Genomic DNA, 12,043 nt, shown 5'->3' on the forward strand with positions numbered 1-12,043 from the left:
TAGATATACTTATCGTTCAATGTATGAAGTTTTGTTTCTAAAAGATCAAACTTTTGTTCATTGTCAATATTCGATATGGATACAAAATAATCTGTTTTGCAGGCTGGTATATTTCATAACCAAATTGAGTATGTAGGCCTAACTATCGCATGTGTCTCCGTGCAAGTGTATTCGTCCGCTGAAACCCAGACATACTGTTTACAATAAAATATGAACATTTTCAAAGACATCAACCATTTCGTATCTGCCAACTCGTTTTGTTGACGTACAGTTCTGCTCGAAGTTGAAGTATGTCATCTATTTTTCTTCAAACACATAAGAAAACTTTGCACTTATTTGAGTTGTTTGGCTCCTTAAAAATTTGCAAACTTCCGGACGTTCGATCCCTAGATGGCTTTCGAGCTTCGCTCGACGCCATAAAAAATCAAACAACATATTTGAAAAGCTAATTTTAATAACCAAAAAAAAAATTCTACAAAAACTTGTATTCATACAAAATTGTCCCTGAATCTATTATGCATAATACTGATTGAAAAAAAAAGTTGAAAAGTCGTTCAAAATCATAAATAATACACAATAACAACTGAAATATGTTTCTCCACAATTTCACCAACGATTTTTCTGTCGACCTTTACCCTTTTTGGCGTTCTTGCTCTTCCACTTGGGTGGAGCTTTGGTGGAGTCTGCAGCATTGGGTTCTTTGTTCTCCACTCCTCCACTTGTTGGAACGGGTTGCACACTGGAGTCTCCTTTGGCGCTTTCAGCTTTCTCAACTTGATCCATTTGACATCTACCTTTCTCGATTTCAGACAACACTTTCTGGGCTTGCTCTGGGTTTTTTCTTTTTTCTGAGCTGTCCGATCTCCGAGCTACAGACTGATGTTTCTGATGAACATCCTTTGATTTGACATCATCCATTGTACTTGTACTCTTGTTACTGGCTCGATGATGTTTCTTATCATTCCCAACTTCTTGAAGTGAATCACCAGAGCAGACTTCACCAGCAATTTCTTTATCAATCTTTTCTGTCTTTGTTTCCAAAGACTTGGACTTATCCTGTGTCTGTTTTAAACTAGAATGACTGCCTGTCTTGCTCTTGCAGGCTTTGGGGATTCTGGATGGAGTAACACTTCCCGCTTTCCCATGATCCACTTTGGTATTACTGTTCCATGGAGGTTTCAAAGCATGCTTCAGCTTCTCTTCTGATTTCGACAATGTTTTGGACAACTTAAGCTTGGTAAATTGTGCTTCGTTTTCAAGACTCTTAGAAACAGAAGACTTTGCAGAGTTACAGCGTTTCTTAGTAGCACTGGTCACAGATCCCTGAGGAATATTTCCATGTGTATATCTGATCAACCTTGCTCCATCACTTTGACTCAGACAGTAGTTATGTTGATCCCCTGCTCTATTCATACCCACGTCCTCCAAATCCAGATCATCCTTGGAGAAACAAGACTCATCCTGATCTGTACACTCTTCCTCCACTACTTCACCAGACTGTCTCACACATACATCATTCTCCTCCTCTGTGTGAAGCTTACAAGGAAACTCCACATTCTCAGCTACAGACAAATCACACATGTTCACCACCTCAGCAGCTGACCTACACATGACCTGGGTGGCACCCTCTCTCATTGACACCCCGTTCTCTGGAGGCCACTCTGTGTGGGTGCTGGATGACACCACTCCACACTGTACACCATCCTCCTGCTGGCCAGGTTTGAGCTTGGTGATGGAAGTAACGTTTGGAAGCACCTGTTGTAACATGGACAGGTACTCCTCTGGACTACATCTCCCTTCCTCTGCTAAGCTGAGGTCTTGCTTCACACACAGGTCTAACTTCTCCATCGCAGCATTGTTAAGGCGTCCCGATGCTAAAATACGGCTGGAAAACGATATTATTTGAATCATGGCAAAAATAATTTTACCGGGAGTATTTCTTTACATCTATGTTACATTTATTGACATCGATGTTAAACATTATATTTGATGCATTTTTGTGACGTCATATGTACTTCGTAATCACGTGACAGGCGAATCCTAATATTGCAAATGATCTAGTTAAAACGCATCGGCGCAGGTGATTAATGACATTAAATCATACATATTTTTAAGAAAAATCCTTTGTTAAGTCATAAACTTTGAAGTTCTTGCTTGGGAAAGAAATAGATATTTCGTTTATAGAAGATATTGCTGAAACATTCCACAAAATCATCAAAATAATGCACATTTTTACTAATCAAAAGCGATTTACAAAAAAATGGGGTAAATCCGTAGGTTTCCGCAGCACGATTCACATTGGTACTTATATTCTCTACCAATTTTACGTAAAATATTCTAAAATTGTGTTGATCTTTCACCTGCGCCAAGCTGGTTTTACATGCATTAAAATTTCTTCATTCAGTTGTTTACACGTAGCAGGGAGAGTCTCCAAACCACTAGTTTATAAATAGTCTTTAACTTAAAACGAAGCTTTAAAACTGCCGATTATTTGATACTGGTTTTTAGTATGAATGAATTCTGTACGTCTAGAATTAACTGCAACATCTATATAAAGGAAACATGCGGTATTATACTGGTTTGATATAATTCACTTTTAACGTTAAGATACATTCCCTGAGAACTATCGACAGGAATGCAGATCGTGACGTCAAAGTTAATTATGACGTCATATCGTATGAAGTACAGACAAGTGACTTTCTACATATCGCATCGGGAAGCCTTAACATGCCCGCGATCTCCTCCACACAGAGATCGTGACTAGGCGAGCTATTGGCAGATATGATGGCACTGTCTGATGTCTGGATACTTGTGGATGAATCTGGATTCTCATCAGAGGTCTCCTTTTTGTCCTTTTGCTCTGGGCTTGATTCTTTTTTCTTGCCTTCATCAAGTTTTGATTCCTCAGATTTAAATTCCTCTAGACCAGATCCAACCGGATGGTGAAGCTTCATAGTCAGTCCGGACAACAAATCAGCCACTTCTTTCTCCAGTTTGGCTTTGTTTTGAATCAGATTTATGTTCTTTACCATCGACGGCTGAAGTTTTTCTGCATATCCAGATGCTGGGGTGTTTGGGGGAACTTCAAACTTTGGCGTCATCACACAGTCAGGACTTACCAACAAAGCTCCCGGAAGGCTGCTCACTTCAGGCTCAATAAAATTCTCTGTTTTAATGTCATCATCACTCTCCTCAAAAACGTCACATTTTTCCTTCTCTGATGATGGTGAGCCTACAATTTTTGCCTCTATAGGTGAAGACTCAAAAGCAGAGGTCAGCATTTCCTTTCCTGAATCTTTCCTTAGAAACCGACTACCATCAGTGTCTGCTTCTGAAAATCTTGAAAGACTGGAAACCATATTTTCTGCCTTGCAATCAAACAAAGCCTGTGGGACATCTGTCTCAGGTATAACTGAAGCAGACACATAATCAGAACTGGGTGGTTCGCAGCATTCGTCATAAGTTTCTTTTTCAATCCTGAGTTTTCCTTCTTCTGAAGACACTTTTGAACTCCTACACAATTCTGAAAGGTTTGGCACTGTGTTAATCACAGGTTCATCTACACCTGCATCTTTCTGATCAGCTAACTTTGTTTCAGCTGAAACGGAGCTCTCCTCAAGAGAAAGTGCATTGATGCTGGACTGAATGATTTATTTAGCATACTCTTCCACTTCCTTGGCCAGAACTTGATTCTCCACCTTACTTTCTTCATCTCCCTGCTCCAACTTTCCTTCAGTAGAATCCTGTTCTGTTTTGGGTTTCTTGGAATCCCTTGCCACACTGTCATCTAGCCGATCCTTTCTCTTGTCGTACAAGTCTGACTTTCTTCTCTCTCTTCCATGATGGGAACCAGAGTCCATTTTGTCCGTCTCCACTCCTTCCCTTCTTGCTACAGTAGTATCTATCTCCCTAGCTTTCAGTCTTCCCTTTCTTACACGGAGACAACTTCTTCCTGGGCCTCGCAAACTCCAACTGCTTATCACAAACACCACCTCCTATCTCATCCTCCTCATGGCTTTGTTTGCAATTCTCTTTTTTTGCTTTTGCTTTAGGAATTTCTTTGGGTTTATCTCTTCTTTCATTTCTTTCTTTCTCACTTAAACTGTCCCCGGTTTTATGTTCCTTGTGAAGTTAAGCACCATTCTCTTTAGCACTGTCTGTCTCCCTTTCACTATTTTTGTCCTTATTTGATGGTTCTTCCAACTGAGCACTACATTTTTCTTCACTTTCTTCACCATCTCCAAGTTCAACTTTTCCTTCCTTAACCCCCTCTGAAATGGCATTGACCTCCTCTTTTTCACTATGAGAGTCCCCGCCATTTTGATAATCCCCATCAACCTTGTTGTCAGCAGCGTTTTCTCTGACCACTTCTATTGATGGATCATTTTTCAGTCGAACATCTCGACACATGCCACTAGACTCTTTCTGCCATCTTCTACAAAATAATTGTTTAAAACAATATTTTTATATTGTGGAAAGACCATTTTTACTGAAATTTGCTAAAGTCACCACCATTATATACAGGATCTCTCGTGATTTGCAATGGTAGATGATTTTTATCCAACAAGTTTCGTGTTTTCTATCGCAGAGTAAAAGAAAACACACAAAAAGTTAGATAAAAATCCTATACCACTGCAAATCATGAGAGATTCTTTTTATCACGTTTAACTAGGTTTTTTTTTTAAAACCTCAATCTTTCCTGAAGAAATTATAACTGTGAGCTGCACAACACATATAGTACAAGAAAAGAACAATTTTACGCATGGAAAAAAATTCCTTAAAGATTAACAAACAAACATTTCATTTTTAATCACATTTTAATTAATTCATGAAAAAATAATTAAACAGCATTAAATGCTTCACAACTCTACAATTATTAATTGAATTGATTTTTTTTCATACGTCAATCAAACACCTAAACATATATAATGTTTAGCTATGACGTAACATTTAGTAAGAATACTGAATGGAATATCAAAATTTATTACACGAGTGGTATCCAATGCATATGGAGATAAACATGTAATATTATTTCCTATGTCACTTGTAACGCAAGATCTGATTGGTTAACAAGTTGGGTGTAAATTTCTGTACCACCTGCTGAAGCCATGTGTAAATAAAAGGTGACGTCGCAAAAAAAATGTAACGTTAGATGAAGTAAATGAATACTAGTAAATAATTTATCAAAATCCCTATTCTATTGTATAAATAAATAATTTTTATCAAATTTTAATTAATATCAATAAGTTTTTGTTTCCGTTAACATCATTTACAAACTAATTGAAAATCTTTTTGAAAAAAGAACTGTTTTAAAATGGGTGTAAAAATTCATGTTTAACAACTGAATTGAAATACATTGTTTATAATGATTAATCAATAAAATATAGCACATGCTATAAGATGTATTTATCTTTATTCTGAGTGATCTTTAGACCAGATTTTCAAGTTGCAAAGCACTGGTAAAACATTGTCATTTTACAATTTGTATAACATAGGAAATAAATTTGTTAGCCAGGTTCAAGGTTGTACGGGGATTTGCCCCATGTTAAATTCCATACACCCCGAGGACTGCTACAACACCGGGTGATTTCCCATTCACCCTTCATTGGACCTGGATAACTAATAATATTTTTTTTTTAAAAAAGGTTATATTTTCAGTAATACATACTTTTCATTTCTACTCTGCCATTTTTTCTTTTCTTTGGAACTGTTGCTTCCAAGTCTTGGCAAATGACTGAAATTAAAAGGACACAAATCTCATCATATCTATGATATCATACAAAAAATTTCTTATTTCAACTGTTTTAACAAAACCCAACCAAAGCATGCAATTTTGAACAGTAAACAAACTGAATAGCAAGATTACTGTTTTCATGGCAAAGTTCAGATAGGCAGAGTTGACCTTTAACCTCTATCATTGACAGTGACCTTTGACCTCTATTGATCTCCATCTTTAAGCCATTACATGGCCAAATGTAAAGAATACATTACGTGTCGCAAATGTTTTAGTTGGCAACTTGACAAAGAGACAGGTGAAATGAAATATATATCTTCACTTCATTAATATTAAAATAGTAAAGCAATTTAACTTGAAAGGACATGGTCACGTTTTGGTCAAATTCTATTTTTCTGTTTTTATTATTTACTATGTTTTAGGAATGCTTACCAATGACTGAAAAAAATTTAAGAGTCAGTAATAGAATTATAAGAAAGATACAAGCCTCATAATTCTTTGTCATGTAAACAAGGACTGAACCCCGTATCTGTTTAAATAGGTTCAATATACTGCTCAGTAAAAATCTTTTTCGAGCTCATTTGTCTATCTTCTTATTCATTTTAAAGAGGCATGGTCACGATTTTGTCAAATTTTCTTTTTTTGTGTTTATCATTTACAATGCTTTCAGATTTCATTTCTATGGAATAAATGAAATTTAAGAGTCAGCCTTAGAATTAGAAGCAAAATACAGGGTTCACAATTCTTTGTCATGTAAACAAGGCTTGTGCCCTGTTTTTGTTTACAAATTTAGGTTCGATATACCAGTAAAAAATCTTTTTCAAGCTGATTTGTTTATCTTCTTATTTCTTTTAAGCATAAAAAAACGTTTCTAACGTTTAACACATTCATTTTAGGTCTAAAACTGGAATTTTCACTTCAACTTTTAAAATGTTAACAAAGCTGTGCAAAGAATTGAAAGCGTTGTAACTCGCTTATAACTCAACGAATGACGCTAAAAATTTTGTTGCCTATTAAAAATGCCAGAAGCATTGTAAACATTAAAATCGGAAAAAAAAATTTTGACCAGAATCGTGAACATGTCCCTTTAAAGTCTTGTCAGAAAGGATTACTAAAATTGTATGTTATAATAAGGTACTGTATAAAGGTTCCTCTGCACTTTAATTGTGACGTCACAAACGTTGAACGCTGATAAATACAACGTCACAAGCGAAAATCACGCTTGTGGCTGTTACAGTGGCTCTTCCATTAATTTAAACTTACCCATAGGATAGTACAGTAATTTTGAGGTATAATTCGCATTTGCGTACAAGGCAAGAATGTAAAAAATGTAAATATAATCATTAAATCCTTATTTTTGAAAGATATAGTCTCATAACTGCAAAGGTGTGTGCAAACAAATTTTTTTTGTTTGCACAAAAAAACGACTCCCTTTTAGTCGGAGATAAAAGGGAAATAATGCGTATTTATTGATTCATGTCAGCTTTCAACAAACATTGATAACGCGATGAGTCAACAAGTGCCTGGTTACGTAATGGCGATATTTGATATTTGCTACATCTTGACAGATGCAAGGTTCAGTGGTCAGAGTGCATAACTATTCCAATACATAAAATAAAATTGAATTATTAACACTAACCACTATTCATTTTACTCTTACGGTGTTAATCTGGATAAAACATTTTTGGAACAGTCAAATAATTCACAATTGATCAGTTCCTATTTATACTGTTTTAATAATAAGCCGTGATTATGATCGGAATTGTTGCATTGATAATAAGCTATGACTTGCAAATAAGACAATTTTGAAAATAAGCCCCTACGTTCTTACCAAATGTTAAAATAAGCTTATTTTGAAGATTTTAGGGTATGTGTAAATAAATGAGAGTGAGGGTCAAGAACAAACTGGCAAAAGTCATGTATGCAAAACTGGCACCTGACAGATGGTTGTAAGACCATTTAAATAAATTACATAGTAATGAATTAAGCATCAGACTGTATCAAAAATTGAGTCACCAATTCAGTAAATTGCGTTTATTTAACCACGCTAAAATAATCACAACATATTCAAATCATCATTTTTAAAATGGAATTTTCAATAGGGTAACAATTTTGACTAAATTAGCAAAGAAGTTTTAACCAAAGTAAGATAAATATACATATATCTGTAGAAATCATAAGTTTAAACCCTATTCTACACTCATAAGCACAGGACAAGTTTATAGAAAATCAGATCAAATAAAATTAACATATCAGTGTTTGACATTGACGACTTTTATACAACATTGAGTTCATATATGTAAGTCCTGAATTCTCTGTCTGGTAGCGGTTTGTATTTTATGGAACGGATTTTGTCTGAGGGACTGTGTGTAAGAGTACAGGGCAGCCTGGAGGTTCCCTGAGATCTGTTGACATATCCCCAGGATCTCCCAGGGAATATCTCTAAGATATACTGGTACTAAGTCCCCTTGATCATAATGCACTAGAACTTGAAGATCATCTAAGGCTTGCTTAGCTCTCGTTGTGTCGACATGTCTTAAGCACAAAAACTCTAGCATATACAAAAGTACGAGGGGTGGAATGTGCAATGAAGGCCAATTGTTTAGCTTACTAGACTGTTGTTCTTGCATTAATTCATCGATGTAAAAAAAATAATTGTCAAGCGTGATATCCTGTGCTACAGCCTGTCTCATCTTTGTAGACAAGGAATGCCCTCCTACAGCCTCAGTATACCTCTCTCTGTCTACATGTCTCTCATACATTAGATATGGCTGTGCGAACTTGACCTTTGTTAAATCTATTACTAATAAAGCATTGTTGTACCGCAATGTCTTATAATAATACATTGCAATGTATAACATATCAGAAATTAACCCAAACTTAGCTGCTAATTTTAGAAAATGACAGGCTATTTTGTCAACAATATACAGCTGTTTGTTAGAGCCTGTGTTAGTGTACATGTTGTGTAATACAAATGCGGTACTCTGGAGGACGGTGGCTGTAAGTTTCTGTAACATGACCTTCTGATACTGTGTCTGAGGTAAACTTATCAACAGTTCTAATGCATGGAAGTATTTCTTTAATACCCGTGGGTCTATTGAATCATGCCTAGACATCTCATTAAAACATTGTTATCAAATTCAACCTCAGATATCAGAGTGTGTTCTTCAGTACAAATTGTAAGTCTAGGATTACAAAGAACATTAATGATGTAGGACCTGATGGAGGAACTGTGTAACAGTAATGTTATGCCATTCTCGTACAACCTATACAGTCGCGTGAATAACTTCGTTCGTGCTCCTCCATAGATATTGCTCAGAAACATGTTGTTTTCAGGAATAAAAAAGTTGGGACACACACCCTCGTACACCCATTTAATGAGAAGTTTAAAGCAGACCCAGAAACCGACCAGGAGATGTTTTGGTTGCCAGTTAGGAAGAGCATTTTGTTGAATCGCCAAGAAAACAGCAGTTTTAATGTGATAGGAGCACAGTAGTTTTTCTTCATCTCTTAACCCATTGTTAATAATTTCCTTTAAAAACAATTTAAGCAATCCATATGTTAAAAATTGTGTGTGATTCATTGAAGACACAAGTTTGTATTCCGCCTGAGAAAAAGAAATTCTCCATTCGTTGTTTGTATGACTTCCAAGTTTGTGTCCTATTGCTACAAAGTGACATCCATTTTTGACGATGTCGTTGACAACATGAGATGAGGGCCATGAATGACATCTGTCGATCCACGAGGAGGCAGATGGAGGCCAGAAATCACTGACGAAACAATGGGCATCATCGTATTCTATTACGCCACAAAATGTCCCACTGCTACAAGGTCCATGGATGGTAGAACCAGATATAACTAAAGAACATGTGACCTCTCTGTACTTTGAACTTGATATAAAGTGCCATCCATTCATTCTTACACACGCTGACATCACTCTACGACTAGTTCTTTTTAATGGTAAATAGAGTAAAGTAAATCCTGGTGGACTCTCTGAAGTGTCACAGAGAATCAACGCGTGTTCTTATGTGTTGTAAAACTGTACCTGGGAGAAGTTCCAAATCACGCGGTGGTTATTGGGCCAACACATACAGTCTTGGTCTGATCCACTTAATCTAAATCCCTCTCTATAACTTCCACTCTTTATCACTGTGATCGCGTTATTCAACGTTTCGTTGTTTACCAACATCTCAAAAGTGTCCATTATATCTCTCCTGGATGCCACCTGTTTTGGGGTCCCTATCTTGAGACACATTCCTACATACACTGACTCAGATATATTCTGAACAGCCATCCTACCGAAAGTAAAATGTATTTAGTATCATTCTTTATGTCTGTTCTCATTGCAATAAAATACAATTTTAATACGTATTAATTTTTTGTGTTTTACAAAGTTCAACTTACTTTTGCTCTGCTCTGTTAGAGTTATCCATTGTTGGGGATTTTTGTGATTTATTTTTATTTTTGGAAAACCCCTATTAGATTAAAAGAGATTTTACACAGGTACAGCATTTATTTAACACTGAAACTTTTTTAATATACTGATGATACTTTAATATTACTAAATATATTATGTATTACTATGGAAGGTTGACATTTCAACTTTTTGTCCCAAAATAATGGAAAAAAAATTTTAAATCCCAAAATTAACAATGTTTAGCAACATCACGGCAGTAAACGTTTGTTTTAATTATAGGTAAATCAATAGAGTTCACATTGATTTTTAAAAGAATTCGTAAAATATTAATAAAATGTTACGTCATTGTGAATGTTTAAATCCCGTGACATACCTTTTCAGTGGCTTTTAATTCGAAACCTCTACATACTTTCTTTTCTCCTTGCCTTTTGATATGTCTTCCAAAGCTTAAGCCTTTATTTACACGGCGAAAATAAATTGCTCACATAGGTATACTGGGAATAAACTATTAGTCCAACAAAGCACCGTTTGTCTGGAAACTTCTTCGACTGTTTATGATTCAGGAAATCAAGTTTCGTATATAAAAATTAATTGTTTGCTTGAGATTAAAACTAGTGCTATTTATAATAATAAATCAGCCTTTGTAGATGTATATACCATCATATGTATCATTTTAAAAAGGATCTCGTTTACTCGGGGTTTGAGTTGTCAAAATCTAATTGTTATAAAGTTCATTGTCATGAGTAAACTTTGTCACAAAACATACAAAAAGTATTTATGAAGTAAAATATTATTAATATAAAATTCGATGGTTTGAATGTATTACGGAATTAGGCTCAAACGAAAATGGACTTGTGGCAAAACACAGGAAATTCGGCTTAATTTCTCAGATTTTGTCTTTTTAACGTTTTTTAAGACATGTTTTTAATATTTATAATATAAAAAGTTATAAGATTTCATTTGTTAGTCTATATATTTTTGCATATTTTGTGTTCGTTTAATATCACTTGTTCATTAATATAATCGTATGGCACACAATGCAATAATTGAAAATTGCTTAAAAGCACAAAACATACAAAAAGTATTTATGAAGTAAATTATTATAAATATAACATTCGATAGTTTGAATGTATTACGGAATTAGGCTCAAACGAAAATGGACTTGTAGCAAAACACAGGAAATTCGGCTTAATTTCTCAGATTTTGTCTTTTTAACATTTTTTAAAACATGTTTTTAATATTTATAATATAAAAAATTAAGATTTCATTTGTTAGTCTATATATTTTTGCATATTTTGTGTTCGTTTAATATCACTTGTTCATTGATATAATCGTATGGCACAAAATGCAAACTATTGAAAAATGCTTAATAGATAAAAGCCACCGTATCTCAAAATGTTGATAATTGACTTCATTTAGATTTTATGTCAGCAGAATGAGCGCGATACAAGTACATTGTAGTTAACTACTTTTAAATAAAATGTTTTTGCATTATCATCATTAAAGGTTTTGTTAAATTCATTCAAAAAGGTTAGGGATTTGAAATCTGACGGAGGAAATTCAAACTGGAATATTTTGAGAAATTGTCTCTGAACACTGAATGCTTTGTATATATCCAGTGCCAACCGTCATTTATTCAATGTGCCTCATTTTCCGAATAGCTTGATTATTTGTTATCTTTTTACAACTAAGAAAATCTCAATCATAATGTAAAGTTTTAAGAGATATATTACTTAATTTTTTCAAATATAACGGCCATTGACGCAAAAATAGGTGAATAACCTACTTGTTTAAAAATGAAAAATAACATTGTGATCAAAGGTCTATTACATACAATAGATAGTTATCAATAACAACGATGGAATATTTTTTTCATTCGTCCTTAAACACTT

The 12,043-nt window shown here is 34.7% G+C and overlaps 2 pseudogenes; both read right to left on the minus strand.

Moving 5' to 3' along the window:
* Positions 1-436: 436 nt before the first annotated feature.
* On the minus strand, positions 437-5,951 carry LOC128185163 (uncharacterized; annotated as a pseudogene).
* A 1,821-nt stretch (positions 5,952-7,772) lies between these two features.
* LOC128183570 (uncharacterized) lies at positions 7,773-10,028 on the minus strand (annotated as a pseudogene).
* Between the last annotated feature and the right edge of the window lie 2,015 nt (positions 10,029-12,043).

The sequence above is a fragment of the Crassostrea angulata genome, chromosome 5 (genome assembly GCF_025612915.1).
Source record: "Crassostrea angulata isolate pt1a10 chromosome 5, ASM2561291v2, whole genome shotgun sequence".
Classification (NCBI taxonomy): domain Eukaryota; kingdom Metazoa; phylum Mollusca; class Bivalvia; order Ostreida; family Ostreidae; genus Magallana; species Magallana angulata.